This window comes from Anopheles nili (genome assembly GCF_943737925.1).
Source record: "Anopheles nili chromosome X unlocalized genomic scaffold, idAnoNiliSN_F5_01 X_unloc_4, whole genome shotgun sequence".
NCBI lineage: Eukaryota > Metazoa > Arthropoda > Insecta > Diptera > Culicidae > Anopheles > Anopheles nili.
The window spans coordinates 544,105-557,500 of NW_026525500.1; positions in this window are offsets into that span (position 1 = coordinate 544,105).

Consider the following 13,396-nt stretch of genomic DNA (forward strand, 5'->3'; position numbering starts at 1 on the left):
GGGTCGAGGTGGACTATCATGCGAAACCACTTTTTTCGGTCCCTACGGTGCCCCTAGATGATGAAAAGTACAATCCGAGGTTGATTACGAACACTTTTGTGCACCCCCTTCCGTAGAGCAAAATCCTGAAGGTCGGGGTTGCGCACAAGTCGACCCCCTTCCGTAGAGCAAAATCCTGAAGGTCGGGGTCGCGCAAGGGTCGACATGGGTCGAGGTGGACTATCATGCGAAACCACTTTTTTCGGTCCCTACGGTGCCCCTAGATGATGAAAAGTACAATCCGAGGTTGATTACGAACACTTTTGTGCACCCCCTTCCGTAGAGCAAAATCCTGAAGGTCGGGGTCGCGCAAGGGTCGACATGGGTCGAGGTGGACTATCATGCGAAACCACTTTTTTCGGTCCCTACGGTGCCCCTAGATGATGAAAAGTACAATCCGAGGTTGATTACGAACACTTTTGTGCACCCCCTTCCGTAGAGCAAAATCCTGAAGGTCGGGGTTGCGCACAAGTAGACCCCCTTCCGTAGAGCAAAATCCTGAAGGTCGGGGTTGCGCACAAGTAGACCCCCTTCCGTAGAGCAAAATCCTGAAGGTCGGGGTCGCGCAAGGGTCGACATGGGTCGAGGTGGACTATCATGCGAAACCACTTTTTTCGGTCCCTACGGTGCCCCTAGATGATGAAAAGTACAATCCGAGGTTGATTACGAACACTTTTGTGCACCCCCTTCCGTAGAGCAAAATCCTGAAGGTCGGGGTTGCGCACAAGTCGACCCCCTTCCGTAGAGCAAAATCCTGAAGGTCGGGGTCGCGCAAGGGTCGACATGGGTCGAGGTGGACTATCATGCGAAACCACTTTTTTCGGTCCCTACGGTGCCCCTAGATGATGAAAAGTACAATCCGAGGTTGATTACGAACACTTTTGTGCACCCCCTTCCGTAGAGCAAAATCCTGAAGGTCGGGGTCGCGCAAGGGTCGACATGGGTCGAGGTGGACTATCATGCGAAACCACTTTTTTCGGTCCCTACGGTGCCCCTAGATGATGAAAAGTACAATCCGAGGTTGATTACGAACACTTTTGTGCACCCCCTTCCGTAGAGCAAAATCCTGAAGGTCGGGGTCGCGCAAGGGTCGACATGGGTCGAGGTGGACTATCATGCGAAACCACTTTTTTCGGTCCCTACGGTGCCCCTAGATGATGAAAAGTACAATCCGAGGTTGATTACGAACACTTTTGTGCACCCCCTTCCGTAGAGCAAAATCCTGAAGGTCGGGGTCGAGCAAGGGTAGACCCCTTCCGTAGAGCAAAATCCTGAAGGTCGGGGTCGAGCAAGGGTAGACCCCTTCCGTAGAGCAAAATCCTGAAGGTCGGGGTCGCGCAAGGGTCGACATGGGTCGAGGTGGACTATCATGCGAAACCACTTTTTTCGGTCCCTACGGTGCCCCTAGATGATGAAAAGTACAATCCGAGGTTGATTACGAACACTTTTGTGCACCCCCTTCCGTAGAGCAAAATCCTGAAGGTCGGGGTCGCGCAAGGGTCGACATGGGTCGAGGTGGACTATCATGCGAAACCACTTTTTTCGGTCCCTACGGTGCCCCTAGATGATGAAAAGTACAATCCGAGGTTGATTACGAACACTTTTGTGCACCCCCTTCCGTAGAGCAAAATCCTGAAGGTCGGGGTCGCGCAAGGGTCGACAAGGGTCGAGGTGGACTATCATGCGAAACCACTTTTTTCGGTCCCTACGGTGCCCCTAGATGATGAAAAGTACAATCCGAGGTTGATTACGAACACTTTTGTGCACCCCCTTCCGTAGAGCAAAATCCTGAAGGTCGGGGTTGCGCACAAGTCGACCCCCTTCCGTAGAGCAAAATCCTGAAGGTCGGGGTCGCACAAGTGTGCACCCCCTTCCGTAGAGCAAAATCCTGAAGGTCGGGGTTGCGCACAAGTCGACCCCCTTCCGTAGAGCAAAATCCTGAAGGTCGGGGTCGCGCAAGGGTCGACATGGGTCGAGGTGGACTATCATGCGAAACCACTTTTTTCGGTCCCTACGGTGCCCCTAGATGATGAAAAGTACAATCCGAGGTTGATTACGAACACTTTTGTGCACCCCCTTCCGTAGAGCAAAATCCTGAAGGTCGGGGTTGCGCACAAGTCGACCCCCTTCCGTAGAGCAAAATCCTGAAGGTCGGGGTCGCGCAAGGGTCGACATGGGTCGAGGTGGACTATCATGCGAAACCACTTTTTTCGGTCCCTACGGTGCCCCTAGATGATGAAAAGTACAATCCGAGGTTGATTACGAACACTTTTGTGCACCCCCTTCCGTAGAGCAAAATCCTGAAGGTCGGGGTTGCGCACAAGTCGACCCCCTTCCGTAGAGCAAAATCCTGAAGGTCGGGGTCGCGCAAGGGTCGACATGGGTCGAGGTGGACTATCATGCGAAACCACTTTTTTCGGTCCCTACGGTGCCCCTAGATGATGAAAAGTACAATCCGAGGTTGATTACGAACACTTTTGTGCACCCCCTTCCGTAGAGCAAAATCCTGAAGGTCGGGGTTGCGCACAAGTAGACCCCCTTCCGTAGAGCAAAATCCTGAAGGTCGGGGTCGCGCAAGGGTCGACATGGGTCGAGGTGGACTATCATGCGAAACCACTTTTTTCGGTCCCTACGGTGCCCCTAGATGATGAAAAGTACAATCCGAGGTTGATTACGAACACTTTTGTGCACCCCCTTCCGTAGAGCAAAATCCTGCAGGTCGGGGTTGCGCACAAGTCGACCCCCTTCCGTAGAGCAAAATCCTGAAGGTCGGGGTCGCGCAAGGGTCGACATGGGTCGAGGTGGACTATCATGCGAAACCACTTTTTTCGGTCCCTACGGTGCCCCTAGATGATGAAAAGTACAATCCGAGGTTGATTACGAACACTTTTGTGCACCCCCTTCCGTAGAGCAAAATCCTGAAGGTCGGGGTCGCGCAAGGGTCGACATGGGTCGAGGTGGACTATCATGCGAAACCACTTTTTTCGGTCCCTACGGTGCCCCTAGATGATGAAAAGTACAATCCGAGGTTGATTACGAACACTTTTGTGCACCCCCTTCCGTAGAGCAAAATCCTGAAGGTCGGGGTCGCACAAGTGTGCACCCCCTTCCGTAGAGCAAAATCCTGAAGGTCGGCGTCGCGCAAGGGTCGACATGGGTCGAGGTGGACTATCATGCGAAACCACTTTTTTCGGTCCCTACGGTGCCCCTAGATGATGAAAAGTACAATCCGAGGTTGATTACGAACACTTTTGTGCACCCCCAAAAATGGCCAAAATCCTGAAGGTCGGGGTTGCGCACAAGTGTGCACCCCCTTCCGTAGAGCAAAATCCTGAAGGTCGGGGTCGCGCAAGGGTCGACATGGGTCGAGGTGGACTATCATGCGAAACCACTTTTTTCGGTCCCTACGGTGCCCCTAGATGATGAAAAGTACAATCCGAGGTTGATTACGAACACTTTTGTGCACCCCCTTCCGTAGAGCAAAATCCTGAAGGTCGGGGTTGCGCACAAGTCGACCCCCTTCCGTAGAGCAAAATCCTGAAGGTCGGGGTCGCGCAAGGGTCGACATGGGTCGAGGTGGACTATCATGCGAAACCACTTTTTTCGGTCCCTACGGTGCCCCTAGATGATGAAAAGTACAATCCGAGGTTGATTACGAACACTTTTGTGCACCCCCTTCCGTAGAGCAAAATCCTGAAGGTCGGGGTTGCGCACAAGTCGACCCCCTTCCGTAGAGCAAAATCCTGAAGGTCGGGGTCGCGCAAGGGTCGACATGGGTCGAGGTGGACTATCATGCGAAACCACTTTTTTCGGTCCCTACGGTGCCCCTAGATGATGAAAAGTACAATCCGAGGTTGATTACGAACACTTTTGTGCACCCCCTTCCGTAGAGCAAAATCCTGAAGGTCGGGGTTGCGCACAAGTAGACCCCCTTCCGTAGAGCAAAATCCTGAAGGTCGGGGTCGCGCAAGGGTCGACATGGGTCGAGGTGGACTATCATGCGAAACCACTTTTTTCGGTCCCTACGGTGCCCCTAGATGATGAAAAGTACAATCCGAGGTTGATTACGAACACTTTTGTGCACCCCCTTCCGTAGAGCAAAATCCTGAAGGTCGGGGTTGCGCACAAGTCGACCCCCTTCCGTAGAGCAAAATCCTGAAGGTCGGGGTCGCGCAAGGGTCGACATGGGTCGAGGTGGACTATCATGCGAAACCACTTTTTTCGGTCCCTACGGTGCCCCTAGATGATGAAAAGTACAATCCGAGGTTGATTACGAACACTTTTGTGCACCCCCTTCCGTAGAGCAAAATCCTGAAGGTCGGGGTCGCACAAGTGTGCACCCCCTTCCGTAGAGCAAAATCCTGAAGGTCGGGGTCGCGCAAGGGTCGACATGGGTCGAGGTGGACTATCATGCGAAACCACTTTTTTCGGTCCCTACGGTGCCCCTAGATGATGAAAAGTACAATCCGAGGTTGATTACGAACACTTTTGTGCACCCCCTTCCGTAGAGCAAAATCCTGAAGGTCGGGGTCGCACAAGTGTGCACCCCCTTCCGTAGAGCAAAATCCTGAAGGTCGGGGTCGCGCAAGGGTCGACATGGGTCGAGGTGGACTATCATGCGAAACCACTTTTTTCGGTCCCTACGGTGCCCCTAGATGATGAAAAGTACAATCCGAGGTTGATTACGAACACTTTTGTGCACCCCCTTCCGTAGAGCAAAATCCTGAAGGTCGGGGTTGCGCACAAGTAGACCCCCTTCCGTAGAGCAAAATCCTGAAGGTCGGGGTCGCGCAAGGGTCGACATGGGTCGAGGTGGACTATCATGCGAAACCACTTTTTTCGGTCCCTACGGTGCCCCTAGATGATGAAAAGTACAATCCGAGGTTGATTACGAACACTTTTGTGCACCCCCTTCCGTAGAGCAAAATCCTGAAGGTCGGGGTTGCGCACAAGTAGACCCCCTTCCGTAGAGCAAAATCCTGAAGGTCGGGGTCGCGCAAGGGTCGACATGGGTCGAGGTGGACTATCATGCGAAACCACTTTTTTCGGTCCCTACGGTGCCCCTAGATGATGAAAAGTACAATCCGAGGTTGATTACGAACACTTTTGTGCACCCCCTTCCGTAGAGCAAAATCCTGAAGGTCGGGGTCACGCAAGGGTCGACATGGGTCGAGGTGGACTATCATGCGAAACCACTTTTTTCGGTCCCTACGGTGCCCCTAGATGATGAAAAGTACAATCCGAGGTTGATTACGAACACTTTTGTGCACCCCCTTCCGTAGAGCAAAATCCTGAAGGTCGGGGTTGCGCACAAGTCGACCCCCTTCCATAGAGCAAAATCCTGAAGGTCGGGGTCGCGCAAGGGTCGACATGGGTCGAGGTGGACTATCATGCGAAACCACTTTTTTCGGTCCCTACGGTGCCCCTAGATGATGAAAAGTACAATCCGAGGTTGATTACGAACACTTTTGTGCACCCCCTTCCGTAGAGCAAAATCCTGAAGGTCGGGGTTGCGCACAAGTAGACCCCCTTCCGTAGAGCAAAATCCTGAAGGTCGGGGTCGCGCAAGGGTCGACATGGGTCGAGGTGGACTATCATGCGAAACCACTTTTTTCGGTCCCTACGGTGCCCCTAGATGATGAAAAGTACAATCCGAGGTTGATTACGAACACTTTTGTGCACCCCCTTCCGTAGAGCAAAATCCTGAAGGTCGGGGTTGCGCACAAGTAGAACCCCTTGCGTAGAGCAAAATCCTGAAGGTCGGGGTCGCGCAAGGGTCGACATGGGTCGAGGTGGACTATCATGCGAAACCACTTTTTTCGGTCCCTACGGTGCCCCTAGATGATGAAAAGTACAATCCGAGGTTGATTACGAACACTTTTGTGCACCCCCTTCCGTAGAGCAAAATCCTGAAGGTCGGGGTTGCGCACAAGTAGACCCCCTTCCGTAGAGCAAAATCCTGAAGGTCGGGGTCGCGCAAGGGTCGACATGGGTCGAGGTGGACTATCATGCGAAACCACTTTTTTCGGTCCCTACGGTGCCCCTAGATGATGAAAAGTACAATCCGAGGTTGATTACGAACACTTCTGTGCACCCCCTTCCGTAGAGCAAAATCCTGAAGGTCGGGGTCGCGCAAGGGTCGACATGGGTCGAGGTGGACTATCATGCGAAACCACTTTTTTCGGTCCCTACGGTGCCCCTAGATGATGAAAAGTACAATCCGAGGTTGATTACGAACACTTTTGTGCACCCCCTTCCGTAGAGCAAAATCCTGAAGGTCGGGGTCGCGCAAGGGTCGACATGGGTCGAGGTGGACTATCATGCGAAACCACTTTTTTCGGTCCCTACGGTGCCCCTAGATGATGAAAAGTACAATCCGAGGTTGATTACGAACACTTTTGTGCACCCCCTTCCGTAGAGCAAAATCCTGAAGGTCGGGGTTGCGCACAACTCGACCCCCTTCCGTAGAGCAAAATCCTGAAGGTCGGGGTCGCGCAAGGGTCGACATGGGTCGAGGTGGACTATCATGCGAAACCACTTTTTTCGGTCCCTACGGTGCCCCTAGATGATGAAAAGTACAATCCGAGGTTGATTACGAACACTTTTGTGCACCCCCTTCCGTAGAGCAAAATCCTGAAGGTCGGGGTTGCGCACAAGTAGACCCCCTTCCGTAGAGCAAAATCCTGAAGGTCGGGGTCGCACAAGTGTGCACCCCCTTCCGTAGAGCAAAATCCTGAAGGTCGGGGTCGCGCAAGGGTCGACATGGGTCGAGGTGGACTATCATGCGAAACCACTTTTTTCGGTCCCTACGGTGCCCCTAGATGATGAAAAGTACAATCCGAGGTTGATTACGAACACTTTTGTGCACCCCCTTCCGTAGAGCAAAATCCTGAAGGTCGGGGTTGCGCACAAGTAGACCCCCTTCCGTAGAGCAAAATCCTGAAGGTCGGGGTTGCGCACAAGTCGACCCCCTTCCGTAGAGCAAAATCCTGAAGGTCGGGGTCGCGCAAGGGTAGACCCCTTCCGTAGAGCAAAATCCTGAAGGTCGGGGTCGCGCAAGGGTCGACATGGGTCGAGGTGGACTATCATGCGAAACCACTTTTTTCGGTCCCTACGGTGCCCCTAGATGATGAAAAGTACAATCCGAGGTTGATTACGAACACTTTTGTGCACCCCCTTCCGTAGAGCAAAATCCTGAAGGTCGGGGTTGCGCACAACTCGACCCCCTTCCGTAGAGCAAAATCCTGAAGGTCGGGGTCGCGCAAGGGTAGACCCCTTCCGTAGAGCAAAATCCTGAAGGTCGGGGTCGCGCAAGGGTCGACATGGGTCGAGGTGGACTATCATGCGAAACCACTTTTTTCGGTCCCTACGGTGCCCCTAGATGATGAAAAGTACAATCCGAGGTTGATTACGAACACTTTTGTGCACCCCCTTCCGTAGAGCAAAATCCTGAAGGTCGGGGTTGCGCACAAGTAGAACCCCTTGCGTAGAGCAAAATCCTGAAGGTCGGGGTCGCGCAAGGGTCGACATGGGTCGAGGTGGACTATCATGCGAAACCACTTTTTTCGGTCCCTACGGTGCCCCTAGATGATGAAAAGTACAATCCGAGGTTGATTACGAACACTTTTGTGCACCCCCTTCCGTAGAGCAAAATCCTGAAGGTCGGGGTCGCGCAAGGGTCGACATGGGTCGAGGTGGACTATCATGCGAAACCACTTTTTTCGGTCCCTACGGTGCCCCTAGATGATGAAAAGTACAATCCGAGGTTGATTACGAACACTTTTGTGCACCCCCTTCCGTAGAGCAAAATCCTGAAGGTCGGGGTTGCGCACAAGTCGACCCCCTTCCGTAGAGCAAAATCCTGAAGGTCGGGGTCGCGCAAGGGTCGACATGGGTCGAGGTGGACTATCATGCGAAACCACTTTTTTCGGTCCCTACGGTGCCCCTAGATGATGAAAAGTACAATCCGAGGTTGATTACGAACACTTTTGTGCACCCCCTTCCGTAGAGCAAAATCCTGAAGGTCGGGGTTGCGCACAAGTCGACCCCCTTCCGTAGAGCAAAATCCTGAAGGTCGGGGTTGCGCACAAGTGTGCACCCCCTTCCGTAGAGCAAAATCCTGAAGGTCGGGGTCGCGCAAGGGTCGACATGGGTCGAGGTGGACTATCATGCGAAACCACTTTTTTCGGTCCCTACGGTGCCCCTAGATGATGAAAAGTACAATCCGAGGTTGATTACGAACACTTTTGTGCACCCCCTTCCGTAGAGCAAAATCCTGAAGGTCGGGGTTGCGCACAAGTGTGCACCCCCTTCCGTAGAGCAAAATCCTGAAGGTCGGGGTCGCGCAAGGGTCGACATGGGTCGAGGTGGACTATCATGCGAAACCACTTTTTTCGGTCCCTACGGTGCCCCTAGATGATGAAAAGTACAATCCGAGGTTGATTACGAACACTTTTGTGCACCCCCTTCCGTAGAGCAAAATCCTGAAGGTCGGGGTTGCGCACAAGTAGACCCCCTTCCGTAGAGCAAAATCCTGAAGGTCGGGGTCGCGCAAGGGTCGACATGGGTCGAGGTGGACTATCATGCGAAACCACTTTTTTCGGTCCCTACGGTGCCCCTAGATGATGAAAAGTACAATCCGAGGTTGATTACGAACACTTTTGTGCACCCCCTTCCGTAGAGCAAAATCCTGAAGGTCGGGGTCGCGCAAGGGTCGACATGGGTCGAGGTGGACTATCATGCGAAACCACTTTTTTCGGTCCCTACGGTGCCCCTAGATGATGAAAAGTACAATCCGAGGTTGATTACGAACACTTTTGTGCACCCCCTTCCGTAGAGCAAAATCCTGAAGGTCGGGGTCGCACAAGTGTGGACCCCCTTCCGTAGAGCAAAATCCTGAAGGTCGGGGTCGCGCAAGGGTCGACATGGGTCGAGGTGGACTATCATGCGAAACCACTTTTTTCGGTCCCTACGGTGCCCCTAGATGATGAAAAGTACAATCCGAGGTTGATTACGAACACTTTTGTGCACCCCCTTCCGTAGAGCAAAATCCTGAAGGTCGGGGTCGCGCAAGGGTCGACATGGGTCGAGGTGGACTATCATGCGAAACCACTTTTTTCGGTCCCTACGGTGCCCCTAGATGATGAAAAGTACAATCCGAGGTTGATTACGAACACTTTTGTGCACCCCCTTCCGTAGAGCAAAATCCTGAAGGTCGGGGTTGCGCACAAGTCGACCCCAAAAACTCCCAGAAGGAGTCGTCGGATCGTTTCGCGATGTTCTAGCGAAATGTTCAGCTCGACGGAATGCAACTTTTACCTAAAGGGGTCCAAGACCGTCAGACGCTTAGGTACGGAGATACGGGCATGGGTCGGTTTTCCCCATACAAAATACCCCATGGAAAACTGCAAAACCCCAAAACAGATCGAAGGAGTGGTCGGATCGTTTCGTGGTGTTCTAGTGAAATGTTCCATTCGATAGGGCGCAACTTTTTGCTAAAGGCGTCCAAGACCGTCAGACCCTTACTTACGGAGATATAAGACACGTGCGTGGTTGCTCGTGCCGAGCTTCAGAAATGTTGCTCCAGAGACTAAGTCCCAGAAAACCTTCCGACCCCAAAAACTCCCAAAAGGAGTCGTCGGATCGTTTCGCGATGTTCTAGTGAAATGTTCAGCTCGACGGAATGCAACTTTTACCTAAAGGGGTCCAAGACCGTCAGACGCTTAGGTACGGAGATACGGGCATGGGTCGGTTTTCCCCATACAAAATACCCCATGGAAAACTGCAAAACCCAAAAACAGGTCGAAGGAGTGGTCGGATCGTTTCGTGGTGTTCTAGTGAAATGTTCCATTCGATAGGGCGCAACTTTTTGCTTAAGGTGTCCAAGACCGTCAGACCCTTACTTACGGAGATATAAGACACGTGCGTGGTTGCTCGTGCCGAGCTTCAGAATTGTTGCTCCAGAGACTAAGTCCCAGAAAACCTTCCGACCCCAAAAACTCCCAGAAGGAGGCCTCGGATCGTTTCGCGATGTTCTAGTGAAATGTTCAGCTCGACGGAATGCAACTTTTACCTAAAGGGGTCCAAGACCGTCAGACGCTTAGGTACGGAGATACGGGCATGGGTCGGTTTTCCCCATACAAAATACCCCATGGAAAACTGCAAAACCCCAAAACAGGTCGAAGGAGTGGTCGGATCGTTTCGTGGTGTTCTAGTGAAATGTTCTATTCGATAGGGCGCAACTTTTTGCTAAAGGTGTCCAAGACCGTCAGACCCTTACTTACGGAGATATAAGACACGTGCGTGGTTGCTCGTGCCGAGCTTCAGAATTGTTGCTCCAGAGACTAAGTCCCAGAAAACCTTCCGACCCCAAAAACTCCCAGAAGGAGGCCTCGGATCGTTTCGCGATGTTCTAGTGAAATGTTCAGCTCGACGGAATGCAACTTTTACCTAAAGGGGTCCAAGACCGTCAGACGCTTAGGTACGGAGATACGGGCATGGGTCGGTTTTCCCCATACAAAATACCCCATGGAAAACTGCAAAACCCCAAAACAGGTCGAAGGAGTGGTCGGATCGTTTCGTGGTGTTCTAGTGAAATGTTCCATTCGATAGGGCGCAACTTTTTGCTAAAGGTGTCCAAGACCGTCAGACCCATACTTACGGAGATATAAGACACGTGCGTGGTTGCTCGTGCCGAGCTTCAGAAATGTTGCTCCAGAGACTAAGTCCCAGAAAACCTTCCGACCCCAAAAACTCCCAGAAGGAGGCGTCGGATCGTTTCGCGATGTTCTAGTGAAATGTTCAGCTCGACGGAATGCAACTTTTACCTAAAGGGGTCCAAGACCGTCAGACGCTTAGGTACGGAGATACGGGCATGGGTCGGTTTTCCCCATACAAAATACCCCATGGAAAACTGCAAGACCCCAAAACAGGTCGAAGGAGTGGTCGGATCGTTTCGTGGTGTTCTAGTGAAATGTTCCATTCGATAAGACGCAACTTTTTGCTAAAGGTGTCCAAGACCGTCAGACCCTTACTTACGGAGATATAAGACACGTGCGTGGTTGCTCGTGCCGAGCTTCAGAAATGTTGCTCCAGAGACTAAGTCCCAGAAAACCTTCGGACCCCAAAAACTCCCAAAAGGAGTCGTCGGATCGTTTCGCGATGTTCTAGTGAAATGTTCAGCTCGACGGAATGCAACTTTTACCTAAAGGGGTCCAAGACCGTCAGACGCTTAGGTACGGAGGTACGGGCATGGGTCGGTTTTCCCCATACAAAATACCCCATGGAAAACTGCAAAACCCAAAAACAGGTCGAAGGAGTGGTCGGATCGTTTCGTGGTGTTCTAGTGAAATGTTCCATTCGATAGGGCGCAACTTTTTGCTAAAGGTGTCCAAGACCGTCAGACCCTTACTTACGGAGATATAAGACACGTGCGTGGTTGCCCGTGCCGAGCTTCAGAAATGTTGCTCCAGAGACTAAGTCCCAGAAAACCTTCCGACCCCAAAAACTCCCAGAAGGAGTCGTCGGATCGTTTCGCGATGTTCTAGCGAAATGTTCAGCTCGACGAAATGCAACTTTTACCTAAAGGGGTCCAAGACCGTCAGACGCTTAGGTACGGAGGTACGGGCATGGGTCGGTTTTCCCCATACAAAATACCCCATGGAAAACTGCAACACCCCAAAACAGGTCGAAGGAGTGGTCGGATCGTTTCGTGGTGTTCTAGTGAAATGTTCCATTCGATAGGGCGCAACTTTTTGTTAAAGGTGTCCAAGACCGTCAGACCCTTACTTACGGAGATATAAGACACGTGCGTGGTTGCTCGTGCCGAGCTTCAGAAATGTTGCTCCAGAGACTAAGTCCCAGAAAACCTTCCGACCCCAAAAACTCCCAGAAGGAGTCGTCGGATCGTTTCGCGATGTTCTAGCGAAATGTTCAGCTCGACGGTATGCAACTTTTACCTAAAGGGGTCCAAGACCGTCAGACGCTTAGGTACGGAGATACGGGCATGGGTCGGTTTTCCCCATACAAAATACCCCATGGAAAACTGCAACACCCCAAAACAGGTCGAAGGAGTGGTCGGATCGTTTCGTGGTGTTCTAGTGAAATGTTCCATTCGATAGGGCGCAACTTTTTGCTAAAGGTGTCCAAGACCGTCAGACCCTTACTTACGGAGATATAAGACACGTGCGTGGTTGCTCGTGCCGAGCTTCAGAAATGTTGCTCCAGAGACTAAGTCCCAGAAAACCTTCGGACCCCAAAAACTCCCAGAAGGAGTCGTCGGATCGTTTCGCGATGTTCTAGTGAAATGTTCAGCTCGACGAAATGCAACTTTTACCTAAAGGGGTCCAAGACCGTCAGACGCTTAGGTACGGAGATACGGGCATGGGTCGGTTTTCCCCATACAAAATACCCCATGGAAAACTGCAAAACCCCAAAACAGGTCGAAGGAGTGGTCGGATCGTTTCGTGGTGTTCTAGTGAAATGTTCCATTCGATAGGGCGCAACTTTTTGCTAAAGGTGTCCAAGACCGTCAGACACTTACTTACGGAGATATAAGACACGTGCGTGGTTGCTCGTGCCGAGCTTCAGAAATGTTGCTCCAGAGACTAAGTCCCAGAAAACCTTCCGACCCCAAAAACTCCCAGAAGGAGTCGTCGGATCGTTTCGCGATGTTCTAGTGAAATGTTCAGCTCGACGGAATGCAACTTTTACCTAAAGGGGTCCAAGACCGTCAGACGCTTAGGTACGGAGATACGGGCATGGGTCGGTTTTCCCCATACAAAATACCCCATGGAAAACTGCAAAACCCCAAAACAGGTCGAAGGAGTGGTCGGATCGTTTCGTGGTGTTCTACTGAATTTTTAGGCTTACCGAGACACAACTTTCCGCAGAAGGGTGCAAAACTGTCAGACTCATAGTTTCGGAGATACAAGCATGGGTCATGTTTGCTCGTGCCGAGCTTCAGAATTTTCCATGGCCAAAAAGCCCTAGAATTTGACATTTCACTATTATAGGGAGGTATGGTTGTACTGAGTCGTCATAGAAAGTTTAGCCTCCTCATGTAAACTGACGATTCGATATCAGGGAGGTCGGGAGTTGTCGAAAAGAGACCCTAGGACCTAATACTAGACTCATGTAGTGGCAAGGTGTTTCGGCCCGTGGGTGACGGTTGTATGAAATTTGGGTGACGGCAACTACGACTGGTTCTGGTACCGGGAAGGTGTGTCCTGGTGTCCGGAGGCGTTTTAACGGTAGCTGGGCGGTCGGAACGGTGACCTAGGGTGGTTTTGGGTGAAATCAAGTACCTCCACCGATGGTCAACCAGAGGCTAGTGGTACATGGAAAACACCCTGGGAAG